We start from the raw sequence: 24,783 nt of genomic DNA on the forward strand, positions 1-24,783 counted from the left end.
TAGCTTTCGAAAATGCAAACGAATAGCCTGAGTATATGGCTGATGGTGTGATATCTCCGGCATTGAACGTGAGGCCCATTGTGTTCCGACTCTGATTCTGTGAGCTGTCACTCCTCCGGTGGAGCAGCACCTGCTCCTTCCCAAAGGAACTAGGCTCTCCCAAGCCTCCGGATCTTTGCACATGTGGCTTGCTCTACAGAATATGCATCCCAGCTTGTCAACAAATGTTTTTTTCGACCTGACCTTTCAGGTGACACGAGACACTGCATTCTGTTACTGAAATGCTCTACATACGTGCGATAATACACGTGAGTATTATCTTGGTGTTCCGGACCCTGGAAATTTCAATGTGTGAAAAGGAGAAGCAGATATGAGATTGATGTGGTTAAATTAAGACCCTATATATGTTGAATTGGAAGCATCGCAATGTACCCATGACTCTGATATTCTGCTCCAAGCCCTCAGATAGCACCCGGTCTGGTTCAGAGTGACAATGTAGCTCTTAAAATAGCCACGAGCCGTCCACGATCTGACCCCTCCTCACCACTGTTCCCGCTCACCCTGCTGACCTCCCCCTGGCTCATTTGGTTCCAGCCACAATGACCTCCCTGCATCCCTCAAACATGCCAGGCAGGTGTCTCCTTGGAGCCTCTGCACTTGCTCTTCCTCTGTCTAGAGCCATCTTCCCTCAGATGTCCTCAGGGCCCATCCCATGTCTTCTTCTCCTCCCAAGCTCCGCTCCAACGCCAGCTTTTCGTCTGCTGAGTCCCGTCCGCCTCCGCCCACACACACACTGCTTTCTACTTCCCTAGCCTACTTTGTCTTTCTTCATAGCATTTATCTTTATCTGACTTAGTGCACATTTTCATTTCTTTTTGTCTGTCTCCCCATAGAAGGAAAGAAGGCTGCGATTGTTTCTAGCGTTGTATGCACAGTGCTTGGAATGGTGGTTGGCGAAGAGGAGGCCTTCAAAAATATTAGTTGACTACAAGAATGAATTAACAAAAAATAAACAGAATACAAATACGTGACCTAGGAACTTCTTAAAATCACTTTAGTTCAAGTTCCAGCTCTGCTGTGACTCTGGATGAGCCTCTTCACTCCTCTAAGCAATAATTTCCCTTTGGCTGTAACATGCATCCATATTAGAATACTTCCCAGCGTGCTCTTAAGTCAATTAAAACAAATTTAGTTATGGTGCCCCTGATACTAAGGAATTTTCTATAGAACACTTTTTTTCTAGTTTTACCTTTGGCCTGCTCAGAACTGCCTTTCTTTAGCTCCTCTGATACAGCAAAGAAGCTACAATATATTTTAGTAATTCTGTCACCTTCTGACACAATTCTGACAAAAACTGATTGTCATTTATACCCAGACATGCAGATTTATCTTCACCTAATTAAAGATCCATTAGTTAAATTAGGTTAATTTTATCTCTTTTCTGTTATAATCAGCCTCTGGCATAGAATTCTAAAATGTCTGATGCTACTTCATTCATTCATATATATATATATATCTCCTTACCAATAACCTTGTTCTATAGCAGTATTACAGAACTCTCTTTCTTTAACTCATGATGGAATAGCATTCTAATCTGACCCTTCTTTAAAGAGTCATAAATCCCTTTTCAATATACACAAAATAATGTTCATAAAGGCAAACATTAATTAAGCAACAATACAGTCATTCATTTATGGTCTCTGATTAATTATGGTCTCTAATTAATTAATCAACTTGTTAATATTGATGAGTCTCTAACATTTTGGTCCTAGTGACTTCTTGGCCCTAAATGCTACTTCTACCCATTTCACCATAAACATTTCGGTATCAAACCCCTGCACACTACCTTCTTTATAAAGTGGATCCCTGATGAACACGGGGGTTAGAGGTGCTGCCCCCTGTGCAGTCGAAAATCCATGTGTAACTTTCGATGCCCCCAAACTTAACTACCAACAGTCTATTACTGACCAGGGGCCTTACTAGTAACATAAACAGCAGACTAACACATATGTTGTGTGTTATATGTATTATATACTGTATTCCTAAAGTAACGTAGGCTTACTTTAAAATAAATGTTATTAAGAAAGTCATAAGGAAGAGAAAATATATTTACAGTATTGGAAAAATTCCATGTATAAGTAAACCCACACAGTTCAAACCCCGTGTTGTTCAAAGGTCAACTGTATTTGTTTTACGGCTCATTCATTCTTTCAACAAATACTTTTGATTCCCTATTCTATGACAGCTATGGATCTAGGCCCTGGGGAAATCACAGAGAAAAAAAGCTTTTGTAAATTTTTTCAGCTTACATTCTTACATTCTAGTAGGGGAAAAACATAATTAGCAAAAAATTAAAATTTTATATATATGTATGTGTGTATATGTGTGTATTTGTGTGTGTTTGAGTATGTATATATACGTACGTGTGTATGTGTGTATATTTGTATGTATTTGAGTATGTATATATATGGTTAGCAAATGATAATGGCAGAAGAAAAACTAAATCAGGGAAGGGAAGAACAGGCCACGTGGACGGGGATTACATTTTTATACACAGAGGAAACCATAGGAGCCTTCACCGAGGAAGTGACATTTACTAAATAAGGTAATTATCCAGCAAGCCATGAATTACATTTTTGTACACAGAGGAAACCATAGGAGCCTTATTCATTTACTAAATAAGGTAATTATCCAGCAAGCCATGTGAATGGGGAAAAGGATTCCAGACAGAGAGAATGCAAATGCAAACGTTCTAACTCTGGAGTATCCCTGGTACCCGCAGGTGTACGAGGAGGCCTGTAGGTGAGGAAGGGCCGCAGGAGCTGACGTCAGAGATGTAATGGGGATGGGTGGGGTGTGACCTCAGGTACGATGGAAAGCCACTAGCACTGGAAGTTTTGGAGAAAGTTAAAGTAGCATGCTTTAACTTAGTCTTTGACAACTTCCTTTGCTTCAATAAAATATATTTCAGAAAGTTTTAAGAATATATATATCTATAAAGATTTAAAACTTTTTACAGTGTCATAGCATCATAAAAAGTAATATGTAAGCTCTATTTTCATGACATAACAAATACTGTCGATGCGTCTTGCAAAGTATTTTTTAATGTTTGCATATTACACATTGCAATGGCTCCTTTGGAGACATTAAGTCTTAAGCGACAAATGGATATTAATAATTTTGCAGGGTCTAGCATCTAGAAGAGAGAAAGTGGTTATGCTGTATGGATTTTCCTTTGCCAGTATCATAGTGAAAAAATCAAGAATCTTATCCCCATATTCACAGTGTTTATATAATATACATTATCAGATATGTGTGTAATGCGAATAGAAACTACTGTGCAAGCCAAATTCTAAATTTCTATCACTGTTCTATTTTCAAGAAGAAGTAATTGATAAACTAGTATGTTTCAAATATTCTCTTTGGATTAGCGTGTTATGAAAATGCCCTCTGTGATTACTGACAGCTTAGTATTTGTCTCTTGCAATCACACATCTAAAAATTGTCACACTGTATATTGTTTAAAATACAGTGATTTAATTATATGTTTCAAATCCTGGGACACATATGGAGCATACTGTGGAATACATCCCTCTCCTTGGCCATAGCGGGGTCTGAGATTACGCAGTCTAGTTATGCTGACACGAGCACTTTAGAAAGCGCCCTCTGCTGCCTGGACCAGGGATCAGTACCCTCCCTCATTCTGTAATTCTCAGGTAATGCACTTCATGAGAACTCAATTCCTTTCATGGCTGGAGTTCTGACCAGGGATGACAAAGCCAGAAACTGACCAGTGAACAAAGGCAAAGAAGAACTCCTCCCAGAATACAACTAGCTTCTTGATCAAGGATATGCTGTTCTTTCTCTTTTTTTCATGACCCATATAGAATCTCATGTTCACAACACAGAGCAGGTCTGTATAGAGTATATTGTAATAAAAGTCCAACCTGAATTGAGTCCAGTGGAAAAAAGTTTTTTGTCCTATACGTCTGCATGTGCAGTTAAGAGCTTTTGCTTTTCAAACAATATCACTGTATTGGTGAATGCCCCATTTGTTAATCTGAGAGCTTTTCTCATGATTCTATTTTCTCTGAAATGATCTTTAAAATGAAGGGAATATTATATTGTAAACTACTTAAATTTAAAATGGAATCTACTACTCGTTAGATGGGTGTGACCAACTCACAACGTGCAGCACAAATCCCTAAGCTGCTGTATTGCCTGATATCGCTGCTCTTTAGGCCTTCGGGTCTCTCACCTGTAGAACAAGTAAAGATGACCTGAACTATAATACATGCTTCACCCAAGATTTTTCATATGGAAATATAGAAAACCCTAAGGTTTATCTTAAGATTTCCCATATTGCCTTGCTGGATAAAACTAGTGAATTCAGTTTTGTATATCCTTAATTTTTTCCTCTATCTTATAAACTGCATTCCGATAACTTGTCTGTGACTTTCTTTAGACGTAGAAATCTTAACGTTTATTACCCTGATTTAATCAGCCAATTGACTATCAACTATGAGTAAGAAATGAGCAATAATATGAGGTTTCCAATTAAATGCTATAGCATTAATAAAAATTGCTTTATCAAAACTTAAAAATTTGTAGCCTTAAAGGAACACATATCCAAGGGAAGAAGCCTACCATTTAAAGGAAGCCATGTTTACATTCCAGTAACATCAATATAATGCTCAGAGTGCATCCACTTTGACACTCTTCGATGAGAGATTAAGAAACCCAGTCTCAGGAGTGATCAACAGTTGCCCATGTGAATATGAAGAGTGGCAAACTGATGGAACTTTTCTCTCCCAGTCCTGGATTTAGTGCTCTTTCCACTCCCCATCTCTTTAACCCAGTGGTGATATGTTTGGTGACACATCAGAATTTTTACTGTCTTTCCCATAGCATCCCACTAATTTTCAAAGGACAGGGGAAACATATAGATACCACTTTAGACTTTTTAAATATGATTTTAAAGTGACAATATATAACCTATTGCATCAAGAGAAATGTCCTAAGACAGTGATATAATTCAGTCACGCGGGCATTCATAAACCAGCTAGTGAGTTCCTGATCTGTTAGGCTCTGGGGACAGATGGTTGAAAAGGACTTGAGTTCTTGTCTTCAACAGGCTTGTAGTCCAGTGGAGGTGAGAAAACACTGAGCCTGAAATGACAAATTACAAACAAGTGCTAAAACAGAGAGATGCACTGGGTACTGTGAGTTCACAGAGAAAGTCTGTATCACCCAGCTTTAAAAGCCATGAGGTGACCAAGTGGATGTAGCATTTTCAGTGAATCATGAAGGTTAAAAAGGAATGAGCCATAAGAAGGAGAGGGTGATAAGAGCAATTTCATTCTTCTTATAGCTCAGACCAAATTTGTTGGAGACAAAAAGGATTTAATAGATAGGATCTGGATGGATTTGGACTTGAAGGGTCTGGAATAGTGAGGTGAGTGACTGCAGAGCTGTAACAATTGTGCATCGGTTGAGAGGTCTGGGGCATGGTCATCTGTGCGGGTGTTGAAACCTTTGAAGATAAAGGATTAACTCATATTTCGAAAACTATTTCTTTAAGTCCATATATGACAGGCCCATAGCAAACATACTCGACAGTGAAAAGCTGAAAGGTTTTCCACTAAGATCAGCAATAAGCCTAGGGGAATAGGATTAAGGACAGACACAGGCTTTAATTTTATATTTGATGTTGTATTTCTTAATCTGGGTATTGTACACAAACTAGAAATATTTTAAATTGAAACAAACGAACAATTAAGAGGCGCCTAATTTCAGATAAACTTCATATGAAGATCCAGATTTACAAAAGTAATAATCTAGGAAATATTGGTCAGTTTATGTGAGCTACGTATGCCTTATTGAATAAGTCACAAAATAATTTCTTAAGCAGTTACTGCTTCTAGGTTTTTAAAGTATTAATTTCTACAAAATTATTTATAAAATTTTTAGATGGAAAGACCCAGCATAATGTTAGGTTATAATAGTTTATTTTTAAGTCATTTGTAAGAGGATCTATCTGAAAGTTTCATCAGTCTTCCCGGTAGACAAGTTTAAAGATCAAACATTTTATAGGTTATTATTTTGTTTAGAAGGTTCTCAATAATCATGATCCTACTGACACAGTTTAAATTATTAAAAATTTGGTGTCACATTTTTTCTCCCTAAATACATTCTGTGTGAGCATTACAGGCCTCTCTGAGGCCAAGACCCTAATATTATAGCAGCCATTTCATCATGGTGGGCGGTGGCTGTTTGAGCACTATGTATGCTACTCAGGTGGCGTAAGCAGCTTTATTCGCATGCAGAGAAATAAGGTATGTAAAACAGATGGAACCTCTGCAGGAAGCAGTGAGGAAATGAGCTCAAAGTACAGATGATATTCTGCAGGTGGTGGAAAATGTTGATTATTTTTATGCTCACAATTCCAACCCAAAGATGGATGACAAATCGAGTGCTGTGAACAAGTATAAATAATGGAGCTTCATTCTCACCCACCTGAAGAACAATTTGGAGCTTATGAGTCTTTTTTTCTAGGACTACATTTGTTATTTTCTGTAAAATAAGATATTTGTTAATGTTTTGGTTCCACTGAAGGGATGTTAAAATTCTTTTACAATATGGCTGGAGTTACTGACTGCATTTATATTGATATTTGGACAAGCTAATCTTCCCTTTCCTTTTCTCTCACTCTGGGTAGAGATGTAGTTCGTGTGTACCTGACAGTCAGAAGTTCATTTCTGTGGCAGTAAGGAGTTTTCTATCCTATGTAGTTAAGTTAAAGCTTTTCTGATTATTGTTGCTTATAATTGTAATTAGATTTTGATTTGAATTAAAACTTGGAGACTAAGTAAATGTCATCTTGGATCAATGACTGATCATTCCTGTGGACCTTTAAAGATAACACTTATTTCTTATTATTAAAATACACTTTAAAACGTATTGCAAACAGTCGGTTACAAAAACCACTTTAAGGACCTGCTCCAGCACATGGACCTCGTTCTGCGGCGGGAGTGCGCCAGGCCCTCGGCTCTAGGGACTTGGCTGCTAGCTCTGGAAGGCGTTTCCCCGACGGCCCCGGGCTGACTCCCTCGCTTCCGTCTAGTCTGGATCTAATGGCACATCCTCATTAAGGCCACCCCATCTGTCCTGCTTAAAATCACAACCCACTCTGCCCCCACTTTGGTATGGCACATAAGGCCTTATAACGTAGTATATAATTTACTTACTTGCTATTTTCCTTCTGTATCGTCTGCCTCCCTTACAACTTTTCTCAGAGACTATAAACTCCAAAATGGCAGAGAAATCTTTAAATAAATTTTATTTACTGAAGAATCTCCAATTCTTCGAATAATGTCTAGCAGTCTGCAGAAATTCAATAATAGTGTGCTAATAATACACTTTAACCCTTTCTGCATTTAGTTTCCAACAAACCTCTATCATTTATCATCATCAATGACTCCTTTAAGATACCCATTTGAAAGGTAGTTCATGAGTTATAGATCCAAGAGATAGCTCTTTAATATTAACCTTCAAAAATATAAACAATTAGAAAGTCTTTACTAAGTGAAACAAAGTGACAATTGAAATCACAGACTCCTAGTACTGTACTTGCAATGTTTTCAAGACATTAAAGCGTAAGGATATTTAAAGGAGCAACGTAAAAGTATGTCTAAGGTGCAACGAGCTCCTTAAAGCCACTGCTTTCTTTGGGTTGAGCAGGAAGATCAGAGTCACCCTGTGGTAAGTGTGTGCGCGTTTTCTTCAGTGGAAGAGTGTCGCAAGCAAAAGGACTCCCATTTATGAACAGCTGGTTTTACTCTGGGCACTGTTCCAGGACCCTGGCACACGAAGACAAATAACATCCGTTTAATGCCACCAAAGAGCTACTGGGAAGAAGGTACACAAAATAATTACAGTACAACCTTAAACAGCAACTGCTAATTTTCAGGAGACTACCAGAATAATCCAAGTTATGAGATTTAGTATATAAATCATAAACTCACTTATAACCTACGCCAAATTCTTTAATATATATATGTGTGTGTGTGTGTGTATATATATATATATACTAATATATATATACTTACTAATATTAGTATATATATACTAATATATATATACTTAGTATATATATTTACTAATATATATATATACTAATATATATACACACACATATATATGTAACTTTTAGATTCTCTAGTATTGTACTTCATATAATTTTTTGTTGTTGGGGAATTTCATTTTCTATGAGCTCTTAGTTTAAACCTATACTGTAACAGGCTTACCTGTTACATATAAAGAATATAAAGAAATTATATTCTTTCTGAAATTTCTATCCAAAGAGCTTTGATGTAGCAGAAAACATACGACTGAAAATGACAGTTTGATTTGCTCTTAACAGGACAAAATCTTAGAAGACAGTCCCTCCTTTCATGCTGACCCTGGCTCACATCGCTGTCTGCTCTAAGAAACTTGGCAGGTCGCATGCATCCTAGCGATCCTCCTCTCTAGGGGCATGAGGGGCTGAGGTATGAGAAACTTCCCGTTAGAGTACTTGTGGCTCTTCCTCCATCCTTCCAACCCAGGCACCAAGCTTAGAGGCTTGTGTTTTGTTTTGTTTTGTTTTGTTTTTGGATGCTACAGATAACCTTTAGCACCTTGGAAGAAAATCCCCAAATAATCAACTCCTCTAAGTATTTACTTTTCCCCATTAGCTCAGTTACTAGTCACTGAAGTAGCCCCCACTGTGGGCAGTATTAGCGAGACAGTCTGACAGATTATTGCTGAAGATAATTAGCTAAAAATAATTTTTAGGAAAAGAAAACCCTTAAGATATCACAGTTAACATATTTAAAGGGACTAAATTAGTGTTTTCACTTTCATTTTAATAGAAATGCAAATGTATTAGGGAATTTCACTTTTTAAAAAGGATTCTGGTCTATGGCCATGCTATCCTGAACAAGCTTGATCCCGTCTGATCTCGGAAGCTAAGCAGGGTCGGGCCTGGTTAGTTTGGATGGGAGACCACCTAGGAAGACCAGGTACTGTAGGCGTAAAAACAATTAAAAAATAAGGGATCGTAAGGTGACGAGATCCCTGCAATCTGTAAGGTCAACCAATAGTTGCCTTGCCTAAAAAAATAAATAAATAAATACATAAATAAATAGATAAATAAAGAGGCTTCTGTGAGGCGTACTAGACACACTAAAGCACCTCTAAACCCAGCACGTTCTGACCCCGTGGCAGGGACATACCCGCCTGCCGCAGCTCTGAGTCCGGCAGGTCTCACGCAGCTGTGAGCCCTTCGCCAGAACATTACCAACCCCTGATACCATGCCCCATTCAGACTGGATATCCGTCTGTCTCCCTCTGCTCACTAACGATCTATGTTTACCACTGGGTTTGCATTTTTCTCTTCTCATATTTGTAACATAGTTGTTGTAGCCACAACTCTGTTACGTCACTGGTGGCCTAAGGGCATCACTGTCATTGCTTAATTCTTACTGTCTAACAGTGTACCTGACACAGGTATTCAAGAACTCAATAAATACTTGCTGAAATAAGGAAGTACTGTTAGGCATGACAAAGTTAATTCATATATTGGGACCCACGAAATGGAGGCCAACCCAGTGGCCCAACCCATGTCACGAATCTTAAGCTAAGTCAGCCTGCACTTACAGGAAACACCTGCCAAGGAAACCTCACCTACAATAATCGCAACCTCCAGCTCGGCTTTGGCTGGCTTTCCTCACCCTGAAAACAGGACCCGCTAGTCTTGCAAAAAAAAAAACTCTTACCTCCTAACTGATCCCTCCCCGCTTCCACGCTGCTCCCGCTGGCACTCTATCAAATGTGTTAGAAAACTCGCTCTTGCCCCATGTCCCTGGAAAGACTGCCCGCTGCCTGTGAGCACTGTACTCTCCCAATCCATGGATTGTTCTCTTCAGAAAGGACATCGAACTTGTTACTAAGTTGTTTTAGTTTTGTCATTAGACAGGTAATAGTCAAAAATAAAATGAGTACAGGTGCCCTGCTCAGCCATCTGAAACCCCAAGAGGCACGAGTAGAGTTTAATGCATAGATAAGGAGCAGCATCATTCCCCCAAATGCTCAGCTAACAAATCTCTGATCTGGAAATTAAAATGGTCTGCTTGTTTGAGGAAAAGTTCAAGAAAATGAGTTAGTTCTTCGGCACTTTGCAGGAAGGCAGTGAAGTGATACTAAAGCCTTTTATTTTTCCATTTCAGTATGCTGGCAATACCAAAGTGATTCACTTATAAGTGACGATTATTTCTGTGGCCTAAAGGGTCATCACCCAGAGTTAGGTCAAATGAGATAGTGAACATTCTGATTATTATTATTTTTTAAAAAAGTAATGTTTGAATTGTGCCAGGAAAACAATCATCCAAGACTTGGACTGGGTATCGGGATTCCTGTATACCCTTCGTGACAGCTTGATTTTGTCCAGCAGGCCCACAGGCCTGGGGGTTTGACTGGACCTTTGTCTGACTTGCTACCCACACTGTCAAGGGAATGACAATCACATAAACATCACTATTATTTACATTAGGAAGAAAGATGACAGGGAGAAAGAAAGGGAAAGACATAGAAAGAGGAAGGAAAGAAGGAAGGAAGGAAGGAAGGAAGGAAGGGAGGAAGGAAGAAAGGTAGGAAAAAAGGAAGGATCTCTAAAGCAAAAGATGATTGAAATGGAGAATGACTGCCAAGAGCAAGTGTCGCTGGGTGCAGAGCCCTGTGGGTGTGGCCCCTGGTCCTGTCGGGGTACCCGCTTCCTTCTGCACCGCTGGCAGGGCCTGAGGCCAGGGGACGGAGGAAGAGCCAGTTTGCTAAGCTTGCAGGTCTGTCGTTCACACCAGGATCAGTACTGAAGTAATGGTATTCAAAGAGAAAGAAGCAGAAAAAAAAGAAAAAGAAAGGAGGAAAGGAAGGAGGACATACACCAGATGAAACCCTGCCGAGTTGAAAGAAAAGCCGAAAATGAGAGGGACAAAAAAGTATCATCAGTGGTAAGATTATGAGTGATTTTTAACATTCTGCTTATTTGTATTTTTCCTTATTCCTAGAATATACATGCATTATTGTCAAAATAATACAAGTTTATAGCAAAAAATGTAAAAGAAAGGAAATAAATAATGATTAAAATAATTTATACTCAATTATCTAATATAGTTTAGAGGCAGAGGGTGGTAGAAAAACAATGCATTAAAGCTCAGATGATTTAGGTCTTAACTATTCCATTAATTTTCACTATGAACTTGGACAAATCACTTGAAATCTCAAGGCCTTAGTTTCTTTGAGTAAAAATGTGGTATCAGACCAAACGCTTTCTAGTCACTTTCCTCTCTAAAAGCTGAATATATCATTCATTCATTCATTCATTCATTCATATTTGTTTAAGCAGCATAAATTGAACTCCATCAGGAGCATAAGGTCTTTGGTAGCTCATGCGTAGTGGCGGATGAGAAGCCCAGAGATCATGTTTCCCAGGCCTCAGGCTAAGCCACAGCTGCGGCTGGTTTCAGAACCTGCCTGCATTGCTCTCTGCAGTGTAACGCAGCTGCAAGCCAGATGCACAAAGAAAAATGACCCACGCGATTCCAATCTCAGGAGGACCGGAGTTGCTAGATTATTTGCTTCCATTATCTTCTCTGTGGTGATACTGCTATGAGGTGCATTCTCTCCTGTGAAACAGCAGGGTTTCCTGTGCTTCCTACTCGAAATGAAGACAGGAGAAGCAAAGGGGGAAAAAAGAGAAGTGGCTCCAGATCTAGAGCAAAAAACTAGCCTAGAACATCTTGTTTTACCCCAAAGTAAGAAAGGACAGAGACTGCTGAGGTCATGTCAAAAAGATTTAAAAGCCAACTTGAAAGTACCCCCACTGGCCAAAGATGGGACAACGTGATTAATCCATAACAATAACTGCGATGGCTTAACGCCCAGGATACCAAACAGAAAAACAGGCTTCATTAGTCACCTTTTGAGAATGCGAGAAAACAAGCTTATTTTTAAAACTTGTAAATAAAGAGAGATAATCAAACATTTATTCTACTCTTCCTATAAAAATCTCGGGATAACCAACTAGTTGAACAGGAAGTTCTTCCCAGTGGTCCCTGTATTTGAAGAATGAACGATGGTAAGATCACGACATCATGCTTTTGCGATCACTGGTCACTGCATCAATGGCATCATGGCTTTAACATCACAAAAGGAAGACAACTAGGCATCGTGGGTCCCGGATGGAAGGATATCCCGCCGGCTATAAAGTATTATTGGCAAACAACTGCACCTGAAACTGATCAAACCTCTGGACCCCTGGGAAGATATCAGTTAATAAGACTGGGAAACACAACAGGCAAACTCGTTTCTCCCACAAATAAATTATGAGAAGACAGAGAAAGTAGGGGAAGGAGAGAGAGACAGAATCTAGAAATTAAAAGATTTATGAAACATTATCAACAAATAAGTGGGTGGACTTTTGTTAGATCCTAATTCAGACAAACTGAAAAAAATGGAAAATGAACAGTGGATGTTTAAAGATATTAAGGAATTGATTTTTAGATCTGATAATGCGATTGTGGGTAGGCTTTTTAAAAAGAGAATCATAATCTTGAAGAGATACATGCTTAAACATCCACTGATGACTGGAATGTGCTTCAAAGTAATTCCATGGCGGGCAGGAGGGAGAGGTACGGATGAAACGCGATCTGCTGAGAACGGAAACTTGGCGAAGCTGGGGAATGGCACACAGGACCTGGTAACGTGCTCGCTAATTCTGGATGCTTGGAAGCTGATTGCCCAGCTAAGAAAATACACACTTCTAATAATAATCAAGGGGATTATTACAATTCATATTAATTTTACATAGGGATTTTGAAGCCTATTTTCTATGTTGAATAAGGAAGACTATCCCATGAGTACCAGCATGACCTATATACTACCCCTCAGCTTTTAGAAAATAAAAAATAATTAAAGCAATTAATGGGCAATATTCAAACAGAATTTAGAGGCAGTGGGTATTTATTTTGGGAACACAGTAACCAGAGAGAGAAAGAGAGAGAGCGTGGGGGGAATCGAGGAGAAGAAAAGAGACAGGAAGTGAAGGGAAGGAAAAGAAAAGAAAGGAAGAAAAAATGAGAGGGAAAAAGACAGGGACCATCTCACAGTGTGCCGAACGCGCTTAGGGAAGCAGACGGGCCGCCAGGAAGAAGGAACGAGACTGGGCAGGGCCCAGCAAACTCTGGTCTGCCTCTTTGTACAGTCTTTAAGGTGAGAATGCTTTTTACAGTTTTAAATGGGTGGAAAAATCAAAGGGAGAAGAAAATGTCATTGCACACGGGCCTACTACGAAATTCCCATCCACGAAGTCTCATCGGAACACGGCCATGCCGGTTTCTCCACGCACTGACTCTGGCTGCTGCCCTGCCGTCCTGCAAAGGCGGAGTCAAACGGCCATGACAGACGCCGCGTGGCCCACAAAACTGAAGATATTTACTCTGTGGCTCTTTATAGAACAAGGTTGCTGACCCTTTAACAAAAGTGACAAGCAAAAAAGCAGAAAGGAATAAAAACACCTAGTTTTATAGGAACTTTTAAGCCCCCTAGAATGAAACCGAGAGGACAGTCAGTTCCAAAGGCACGATCAAGGTCATGAGACAGAGAGGAGGAAGATGACAGAGGGGGATTTAACACGCCCGTGTCCAAGGTCTGTTCCAATTTCCTACGTGAGGAAAGAATGGTGATCTGAGTATAAACTGTTTGACGAACATTTGTAATTTTCTGTGTAGGCATACTTAAATTCTCAAATTTAGTTATTTCATCTACTGTTATGAATATAAAGTTGTTTTCAAATACAAAAAAATGTAAAAACGCTACTAAGGTGCTGTCTGAGACATGTGAACCCAAGGGCACAGTGTCCTTTCAATGTTCATGTCCCCTCAGAACCCGTGAATGTGTCCTTGTTGGGACACAGTCTTTGTAGATGCCATCAGGCTTAGACGAGGTCCTACTGGATTAAGGTGGGTCCAAGTCCAGTGACTGGTGTCCTTGTATAAAGGAGGGAATTTGGACACAGAGACATAGGGAGAGAACACCATGGTTTATTCTAGAGCTGGAGATACTCTGATTGCAGAGCCGTAGCCTCCACAACTATGAGAAATCAAGTTTCTCTTGTTTTAAACTACCTGCCCGTGTGGTGGCACTTTGTTACCTGTATCAGTCAGCTTTACATCCCGTGGAAGCACTGAACTCTTGTTCTGTATTCTACACAAAAGCTGGAAGCAGTGGAGGGTTTTTACAACATTGCCTTCGCTGTGTGGCGATTTAGTTTATCCAGCACGGTGGTAAACATAACAAAAAGGCACAGTCGATACCCTTAATGAGCTCATAGCCTAGGACTTGTACACAGATCACCGCAACGTAAGATGTTGGGAGACCTACCGATGGGACACCGAAGAGAAAGGGTGTGGTTTACATGCATTGCCCTCTGCAGGGGCCAAGCTCTAATGCGACCACAATCACCCGCAGGGGTGGGGAGCAGGGGTGGGGAGCAGGGGTGCGACGCCTCTTGCCTTTTGTTTCCTATTCCGGCGCCGCTCATGACCCTTAGGACCCCTCTCCCCGTTCCCTGTTCTAAGTGGTTCCTGCACTGTCTTTCACTTCGGCATGGAAGTGGGGAGTCCTCAGAAATTCTGGTTTTGCCTGATCTATTGCTGCTGGCCGCACAGGGCACTGTGAAGCCTTGGGCATGATTCCCATCAACGCTTCACATGGACAGTACAGTCTGTCACTCGGAGCAGAACGTAGGTGCATAACAAAGGGCCTAAAGCAGAGGAAGTCATCATCTGATCGTATCTCCTAGAAAAATATTTCTGAATTTCCAGTGGAAATCAAATTTGAATTTCACACTTTGCTAGGAACAGCCCCGGGTGTTACCCAGGAAGGTGGGTTATGTGGGGAGGCAGCTGAAAGAGGGGCATTTACACGTGAGAAAACCACTTCTCTGAGATGCCAGTGCTTCCTAAGTCACAGGATGTCGGGGGCCTCACGAAAATTCATTCATTCACTCAGTAGATGTGTGTTGCTTAGTGTGGGCCCCTAGGCAATGGACTTGTTAGTGGTGATTAAAACAGACCTGGTCTTGACCTTCAGAGAATGTAATAGAGAAAAAACAGAAAAAAAAAAAAAAACCAAACAGTTGAATAAGAATTCAATGGCACAGGTGATTTGACGCAATGAACAGAGGACAGTGCTAAACAGAAACAGGAAGGACCCCCTGGGTAAACAGGGGCCGTCTTAGAGCAAATGATACTCAAACTGGTCCTCAAAAAAGAGAGAGCAGATGCAGAGGATGGGGACGGAGCGGGAGCCAGGGGCAGTGGTGGGACAGGGGAAAGTTCCTGGCGGAGGGAACACACAGAGCAAAGGATCTAAGGTGAGAAGGAACTAGGTGGGTTCAAGAAACAAGTGGGGCTGAATGAGGCGGGCAGGGCAGGCTGACGAGCCACTCTGTGCAGGACACGAGGCTCTGAGAAGGGGCGTGGATGTGGCGCAAAGCACGAGAGCGAGCATGGCAAGGGAAGCAACACAGTCCCATTTCTGCTTATAAAGCATCACTCTGGCTGCTTTTGGGAGAATGGGCTGGAAGCAGACAGGCAACATGGAGCCCTGAAGAGGGATGATGACAGCAAGAATGAGGGTGGTGGCAGGGGAGGTAAGGTGGACGCATCTGAAATGTATCTGATAGAAAGGAGAATAGATTTATTAATGGGCTGGATATGGCAGATAGTGGACAGGGAGGGAGAGGGCGAGGGCCAGGGAGAAGCAAGATAGACAGACGTAGGATGACTGCCAGCTTTCTGCTTAACTGAACAGGTAAATGGGAAAACACATCGTTGCTGGTAGAGCGATCGAAATGTCCACTTGTAACAAGCCAGATCTGAGATGCCCAAGAGACAGGTAAATGCTGACATCAAGTAACCTATTCGATATGAACATCTGGGGCTTACGAGAAAGGTCACAGCTGGAGCTGTGGGTGTCAGGGCTGTAGCATGTTGACTGCTCTTAGTGTCATGGGAATGAGTGAGAAAACTGAGGGAAACGTTGAGAAAGACAGCGAAGAGAAGACAGTCCAGGACAAGACTTGGGAAAGTCCAACTTTTTGAGTCTTCGATGGAGACTGAGGACAACAAAATCCTGCATGATTCTCAGTCAGACACGGCATGGCCTAATTTCATCATCGCTTCCGGTCCTCTCTACTTCATCCTCAGCAGCGACAACTTCCAAGGAGGGTGTCAGGACAGGGAACAAGGCAAAAAGGTAAAAGCACCGAAAGAATTGTTCAGGTAAAGTGTTGTGTGCTCAAATGATCAGGTGCTGGCTGTCATTGGAAAAACGTTTTGAGAAATGAGATGAGGCTGTAAGTTATCGCGGGGAGCCAGATGAAGAACGTTCTGCAGATCGTTTGCTTCCATCAAATACGTTATTTCAAACGAGATGATGTATATCGGTAGGGAATACTTCAAGCCACCTGACATCTTTAAATGTCTCTATAAAAGTCCCGAAACTTTTTCAATTTATACGTATGAGTTACAAATCGGACAGAGCAACATTTATATCCAGACCTGCGTAACATTTCCAAAATGATGCTTCTTTGGAGATTGAAAAATAAGGCGTAACAATACGATTCCATGCATAAATTGGTGAATCGTTTGAATGCTAAAGTTAACAGATGATAAATACACATCAGGGTTACTAAATCTAGACATGAGTCACAAAGTTAAGAAGGGAATACATATAAAGTTTACTGACTAGAGCTGTTACAGGAGAGTAACTGACACATTAAGAATAGAGAACATTTATAGGAACATTTATAATCTCTTTATTTAAAGAGATGCCTGTCGAATTGTCAGGTCCTGCCTGTCTCCCTATCTTAGTTCCCTAAAACAATCTGGGTGTTTCTACATTCCACCTACACTTGGAATTTGACACCAGGCAGAAGACGAGGGAGCAGAGGGGACTTAGGGGATTTGCTTCTCTCTCTTCTCCCTGTCTCGTCTTGTCTGTCTGTCTCTCTCTTCCACCTCATCTCATTTCTTCTATTTCTCTCTCCTTTTCATGCTTTTTCTTTTTTACTCCTCTCTTCGCAATCCTCCCTCTCTCTTTTCAACCACCATTGACAGAAAAGATTTTCTCTTTGTTCTGTGGCAAAAACTTTGTTTTTACCCATTTTCTTTCTTACTCTGCAGATAACTTTAGTTAACCTCTGCTTTTGGCTGTGACAAAACCTAACTTTACGAGTAACAAAAAGCTGTTTCTTCCACTAAAATTGCTATCTTGCTATGAAAATTTCTAAAGGCCTAACCGGAAGCTCAAAACTGGTTAACAGCTGTAGGGCATATCCACCTTCCCTTCCCGCCTCCGAAGGGCACGAGGAGGTGAGGTGAAGGGATGACCGAGAAAGCGAACACATCGGGGGGTATTTTAAAGCATTGTCTTGCACCAGTGGCATGGCTTACATATCTTTGTGTTAATTTGTTACTAGGTATCCAAGCCCCTCATCAAAGGCTACCTTTTTTGCTCTATGAATCCTCGCTCACTGGGGTGTATGGTGAGATGTGTGACTGGACAGCCAGGGGACTGGTGGGAGCCTTTCATGCCACCGGGAAGGCCATTTTCAGCTCCAGAAGCCAAAGGTCAGAACCAAGACACCGACGGGGCGGCAAATCCTCTTGACGTGTGCCTGCTGGAGTTAGATGTGGGAGGTGGTAATAACCTAACACTTCAACAAGTCTAAATTAATCCCTCTGTGTCTGTCTCCACCTTGTTAAAGTGGGGATTATCACAGCACCTGCCTACCTCATGAAGTTGTTTTGAGTAGTAAGTGGGAAAATACACGAAAAGAACTTAGAACAGAGCAAGTCTCAGCTAAGCGCTCACTAAGTGTCAATGGCTGTTGTTTGGGGCCCTCCTCTTCCTTTGTCATTCTTTAAAAGTTCTAAGAACGAGGGATATTAAAGCTGGACACACAACAAATAGTTTGAGCAAAAGTGACCAGGTGGCCATTTTCATAAACGCATATATCTCGGTCTTTCAGAATGCCTTATCTCCTAACGTGAGAAAACACGCAGAATCAATGACAACAGCAGCGGCTCGCATCAGTGTTATTTATGAACTCGGGTATCTACGAACCAGTTACTCATTTGATTCTCACACGACTTTACACGGTTAAGTCCTTTAAAGCTAGTATTTCATAACTGAGGGAGTAGAAGTTTTGAAAGACCAAATAATTTCACCGAATCACAGTAGCAAGTGGCGACAGGAGACCCCAGGCCTTTCCTGAGCGCAGAGCCTGCATGCGAGCGGAGTGACTGAGATCGAAAACAGCATGTCGTTCGCCTTGCGAGTCCTCTCGAGGGCTCCCACAGCAAGGTGGGTGAGCGTGTTTAGCATGTTTCTTCATTTCTCTGGGCTTTAATTTCCTCAACTGTAAATGAGGCTATCTATGCCAGGTCATCTGTAAGACGTTTCCATCCCTGAAACTCTACAGTTCTATTATCTGGCCACGAAGATAATCAGGGCATGGAAGAAAATCAGAGAGAACGCTTGCAGAAACCATACCATTATTACTTTTTCCTTTTCCTAAAATTATAATGTCTTTTCCTTTTTGCGTTTCTCCTACATGAAAGGTATTCCGCAACTTTGCCTAAAGGGCAATATTGGTTTTGCGAGCGCCATAGAAAAATAAAAACATTAGGTGATAATACTCTGTATGATGTGATTTGAATGGAAATAATGTTTTGAGCGAGGTTTAATCTCTTTTCCAGGTCTTTGCTTTGCATCCTGCGGCTCTGCAATATGTGAGCTGTGGGGGTGACTCTCACCTTTGCAGCGGCGGGATGTCACCATTTGGAAGAGTTTCTTTGTAACAGCAGATAATTTTAGCTTCAAGTAACCCTTGATCAAAGATTAGACTTTTCATTTGTCCTCAGGGCTCAGAGCTAGAGACGTTATGAAGGGCTTAATGGAAATTTCACAGTGGGCTGGAGAAATGTGTCCTCCAAGCGTTGCTACGTGTTTCATTTTGGTTCCCATGAAAATAGGGATTTGTGGCATGATAATTTGTTGCAGAGACCACTTTTTACTTTCCCAACAGTGAAATGTAAAGGAAAGAACAATTTCAGAATATTGAGGAAAAGGTGGTAACTTTGTTAACGTGAGTAGTGTCACAGGACATTTCATGGAACTAATGCTATTTGAAAAATGCAGGAATGTAGAGAAGAGGAAATAAATACAGACTCATTGCCTGGATACAAAAACAACCACTTTTAAATATTGGTTATTAACTTTCCCTGTCTTTTGCAATATATATGCTGTCATAATTATACCACGTGTGCCATTTACAGTCATCTTTTTTGCTTAATAAAACTTAATGGTTTATTTGTAACTATAATTGATAACTTTTATGACATTGGCAATTCAGTATTGAAATAATATACAGAGATGTTCCTTCTAGCTAATCTTTTTATCTATTCATTTATTCATTCACTTATGTATCAAATATTTACTAAGTCCCTAAGAGGAACGGGCACTTTGCTACACTAAAGATACAAGAATAAATCAAGATACAATCCTAGCTTCCAGTCCTACTCACCGTCCAAGGCAAAAATAATTACACAGCATTACGTCTACAGCGAACAGACGCCGCGATGCTAGCAGAGCATGTGGGGGGAACTGCTACCTTAGACAATGTTGAAACTAGCGGTCTGCTAATGTCTTTCACAGATGATGACACTGAGCTGTACTTTTTGGACTGTATTAATTCCAAAAACCATGTAAAAAGGCCGGATTAGAACAGAGGTGGTATTTCAGGTAAAGAGAATTTGCAAAGGCCCTTGACTATTGCTGCAGCTAAGAGGGGGAGTGTTTACCTGGTGAGAGAGAGTTCTGAACAGGTAGACAGGTGCAGTTCCTTGAGCACTATGATATGCTAGTGGGCATTAACCTGAGGACTACTGGGGCGCCTGTAAAGGATTCGAGCAGAGTAAAACATGAGGAGAACTAATCATAAGAGTATGAACCAGAACCAGGAAACCTATAAACCAATGAAAAGGGGAAACTTAAGTGAGAAATGGCATTAAGAATGAAGAAAAGAGGGATTAAATTAAGAGATACCATTATGGGCTGAAATGAGTCTCTTCAGAATTCTTATGTTGACGTCCTAAACCCCCAGTGCCTCAGAATGTGACTGTATTTGGAGATGCGGCCTTTAAGGAGGTGACTGAGTTAAAATGAGGATGTTCAGGGGGGACCTAATCCAATCTGACTAGAGTCTTCATAAGAAGAGAGAATGACATCAGGGATGCACACACATATACGAAGGCATGGCTGTAAGCCAAGGAGAGAGGCCTCAGAAGAATCCAACCCTGGCAATACCTTGATCTTGAACTTCTGTTGTTTAAGTCACCTAGTATGTGTTTGTTTGTTTGTTTGTTTGTTTTTAATGACAACCTTAGCAAACTAAAACAGATACTAAGAAAGCAAATAAAAGTACCTGTTGACTAAATAGGTGTTTGGATCAAAGGGGAAGATAAAGGCAAGCAAGCTCAAAGGGTTTGAGTTAGATGACGGGTTGAGAGAGAAGACTTTCCCTGAGTCTTGAAACCCAAGGTTATAGTAGATGATAAATTCAGATTGGCAAATGGAGTCAGAGGAGCTTGTGGCATATTTGGGAAGAGATGTCCAGCATGACAACAGAAATAAGAATAGTGAAGCTCAGAGGGCGTGTGTAGATTTGCTAGCCTCTCTCACTGAAACAGTTTCCTCTCAGATGTTTCAATGTCTCAATCTTTCATTTAAAAATAAGAGTTCAGCTCAAATGTCATCCTATCAGATAGGTCTTTCCTGATCATTCTGTCTAAAGCATCATATCCTACCACCCACATTCACTTCCCTTGATTTGTCTTTATAATACCTGTCGCCATTTGATCATTACACACTTCATTTACTGACAGGATCCTCAGTATTTGGAACAGTGTATTACACATAAGAGATTATCAATAATTTTCTTTTTAAAGATGAATCAAAAGGAAAGAATGGAAGAAATAAGGGAGGAAGGGAGAGGAAGGGAAGATGTCAACAGCCTGTCATCTGTTTTTGTATGACCCGCAAACTAAGAATGTTTACTTATAATTTTAAATGGTTGAAAAAAAAGAACAGCATTTTGTAATGTGAAGAATTTATGAAATTCAAATTTCAGTGTCCATAAAATAAGTGTTATTGGAGCAGAGCCATGCTCATTCATTCACATGTTGTCCATAGCAGCTTTTATCTACAGTAGCAGAGTTGAATAATTGACACAGAGGCTGCATGTGGCCCCTAAAGCCTAAAATATTTACTGTCTAACCCTCTACAGGAAAGACTCTCCAATCCCTGAAAGGCACTACCTACAGGATCTTATATGTTGATTGTGGGAGTGCATTTTAGGGCCACCATTTCGGGACACAATCTACCATTACTTTGCAAAGCCGAACATTTGTATAATCTGTCACCTAGAAATTCTAGCTGAGTATATACCCCTGAGAAACTGTTGCACTTTTAGAATGAGAAACAGTCATAAGAATATTCACTGTTCACAGCAGGAAAACTTACAAACAATCCAAAAGCCTATAATGGCAAAGTAAAAAATGCACTGTGGTGTAGTATAGGCATATTCGACAGCGTGGATGAACCTTAGTAATATAATATTAAGTTACACACAGCATGATATACTTTTTATAAACCTTCAAAAACTAAAATACGTGTTTTCTTAAGGACGACATGTACCTGCAAGAAAATGACAGAAAGACATCAAGGAAATGTAGAGTTTAGGTTGACGGTCACCGCTTCGTGGCGGGGAGGGAGAGGGAGTGGAATGGGAGGGACCCTAAGTTTAGTATATTACGCCAATTTTCTAGCTCTTTTGGGGGGGATGATGGGTTCGCAGGCCTTTATTATATTATTATTAAATAAATGTTGATTAGTTAGCGATGAATAATGAGAGAATCACAGGATCCAAGGATTATGATTAACTGAATTGTGTATATGTGAGGTCCCGTTAGGGGTGAGGGGGTGCAGCCCACTGAACTTAAGTTCTAGTCCTAGCACTTTTACACACCGGCTGTGTGGTTTTTAGAAATTTGCTTTAGTTCTTCAAATCTCTGTTTCTTAAACAAAATGAGGAATAAGGACTTGATCATTTGTAAGGAGCCATTCAATTCTAAAGTCTGCAGTTCCATAAAATAGTTATTTTCAAGTCACAGTACCAGCAAATGTTAAACAGAAATAAATGGATCATTTAAAATATTAGGTTTTGGTTCTAAACATTTACTTAGAGCTTAAAAAGCCAATTACCCTCTCCATGAAGTAATCGACCAGCCCCTTATGATGCAGGGTAGTACTCCTGGTTTAATTGCTAGTTGTGGCATCTTTTTCGTAGTCCCTACAACTGAAGAAGGTTTAAAGTAATGTAATGAACTAGGAAAAACGTCTCAAACTTGAATAAGCGACAAGGCCCCTGTCCACAAACCAGCCGATTGCCAGCACGCGGCACGAGGGTGTGTGAATTACCGATGCCGTACCACAGCTCCCATAAATGCCAGCTGCCTGAAGAGGCTCACAGTGTCTCTCTTCCGGCGCCAGGCTGTCCCAGCTGTCCCTCCATTACAGCCTGGTGCTATGATATGAGGGAAAGAACATAATGGCACATTCGGTTAGCGAAGTTCTAATTATTGTATCCTTAGAGATGAAAGTAATTCACAGATCGATTTTCTTAGGTAGCCAAGAATTAAAACCTAGGCACTATTTCTTCTTGAACTTTTAAATATTCAAATCTTTGGGGCACTATAGCTGGAAGGGGTGAGGAACAGGCGCTTCGGTGGACAGATTCCAGTGCATCTGCTCACACTGCAGCACTCGTTCAAGGACTGCGTCCCCATGAAGGACCTCTCGAGCTGTTTGTTCGAGATGACCACAGCGACCTGGTTATAGCCGGCTGTCCTGGGAAGGGAATCCTGACCCAAGTTCGGATGGGGTTGATCGCCCACCCCCTCCCTGGAAATTTGGGATTGGGTTTTGGAAACCATGTCACTTCTCTGCTGAGGGCCTAAGATTTCTAAGTCCCTATCCTGGGTCTGGCAATAGCTCTAGTCCTTTGTAAATATACCGGGGTTCTTATGAAGCACCCCCTCCCTTTCCTTTAGATAGTGTCCTAGACTAAGGAGGCTCTAAACATACCTAGTGCCTCCTGCTTCTCGTTCTCTTTTAAATAAAGTATGAGACTTTACAAAGGACTTCTACAGTTTACAAAATAGTTTCATGTTTTTCTTCAGAAATAGCTCTGAGTAGCTCATTTACCACATTAATAATATGGTACACTTATGGATGGATGTGAGCTTAAATTCGATCTAGTTCAATTGTCTCATTTTATAAATAAGAAAACAGAGGCCCAGAGAGGCAAATTGATTTGTCCATAATCTCATAGTTATTCAGAGAGCAGGGAAATATAGTTCAAGACTAATTCTTGCTCCTGATAGCTATACATCTAAATAATGCAATTTTCTCCTCTAATTCTGCTATGAAAGGAAAGAAACACAAGAAATGTAAAATAATTACGCACAAATGCTACCGTGTTCAAATATATTGAGTTCTCTATCATGAGGTTCCAACTGAAATACCACTATGACTCTAATTTGTCTTTAAAAGGATGTCTTATCTTCAAGAGAGAGGTGGGCAGTGAAGAATGGACTGGCTGGATTTTGCCAAGTACCAATAAATCTTTGCTGTTGCTTTTAGATGAATGATTCTTCAACAGAACACTTCCAACTCTAAAGTCTGGCTTTCAGCCACAGTTTATGTTGCAGTGCAGTTTAGGTAATTTTTAGGGTTACACAAAGTCTAAACTATGTCGAGTTAAAAAATGAAGCTGGGAAATTTAAAATATGCTGCAATGTAGGTATAAGCAGCCAAGCAGAAGCCAGGACTGGGAATTCTCCTGTCTCCAACAATTGCCTGTGGCATCCAGCTGATGAGGTCTGCACGGAGGAAGGCTCCCAACCCTGTACCACTGAAAGCACAGGTGCAAAATTTCTCTTGACATAAATAAGTGAAATCATCACTAGCCTTAGGAGCTCTAGACGAGAGTGTTGTCCCAATATCACTTCTGAATTTTGAAGACTCTATGAATGTTTTAATCATAGTGCTAATTCTCAAGCGTTGGTCCTTCGTGCTATAAATCGAACAGAAGGTGAATGTCTAATGACGATGTGGCTGTGACCCAGATACTCAGCACGCTCAGGTGATCCTGAGGAAGCAGGTAAGCCAGCGTTCAGCCTCTCTCCTCATTCTCACATTTTCCTTGGGATTCCTCTGCTCAAATTCCTTTGGGTGCCTTATGTTGCCAGTGCCTATTCTAATACCAAAAAAAGTACCAATTAAACTACTTCCCGCTGAAGTGCCACTGGATATTAAAAGACAGTGCCTGGAAAAGGTAATGATTAACAAGACAGCCTGACTTTCCGCAGGTGTACTTTTAGCTTTATGTTGCCTTGATGGGAAAAGTATATTTCTATCACTTGGGCCACATTTTCCCATATGGTGCCTTTGTGTGAATTAGAAAAAGATGCCCCTTTTTCTGTGGATGCAGACGTGAGTCAGAGCATGTGGCTCCTGAGTAGAGCATGAACTGATTTCCGCCCTGACTGGCTGTCC

At 40.7% G+C, this 24,783-nt stretch overlaps 1 protein-coding gene and 1 pseudogene across 1 annotated transcript in view; one reads left to right on the forward strand and one right to left on the reverse strand.

The window, feature by feature from the left end:
* CNTNAP2 (contactin associated protein like 2) overlaps nt 1-24,783 on the reverse strand; it is a 1,631,342-nt gene that overhangs the window by 530,012 nt on the left and 1,076,547 nt on the right. The window lies entirely within an intron of this gene.
* LOC112469989 lies at nt 8,958-9,074 on the forward strand (annotated as a pseudogene).

The sequence above is a fragment of the Pteropus alecto genome, unplaced genomic scaffold (genome assembly GCF_000325575.1).
Source record: "Pteropus alecto unplaced genomic scaffold, ASM32557v1 scaffold48, whole genome shotgun sequence".
Taxonomy (NCBI): Eukaryota; Metazoa; Chordata; class Mammalia; order Chiroptera; family Pteropodidae; genus Pteropus; species Pteropus alecto.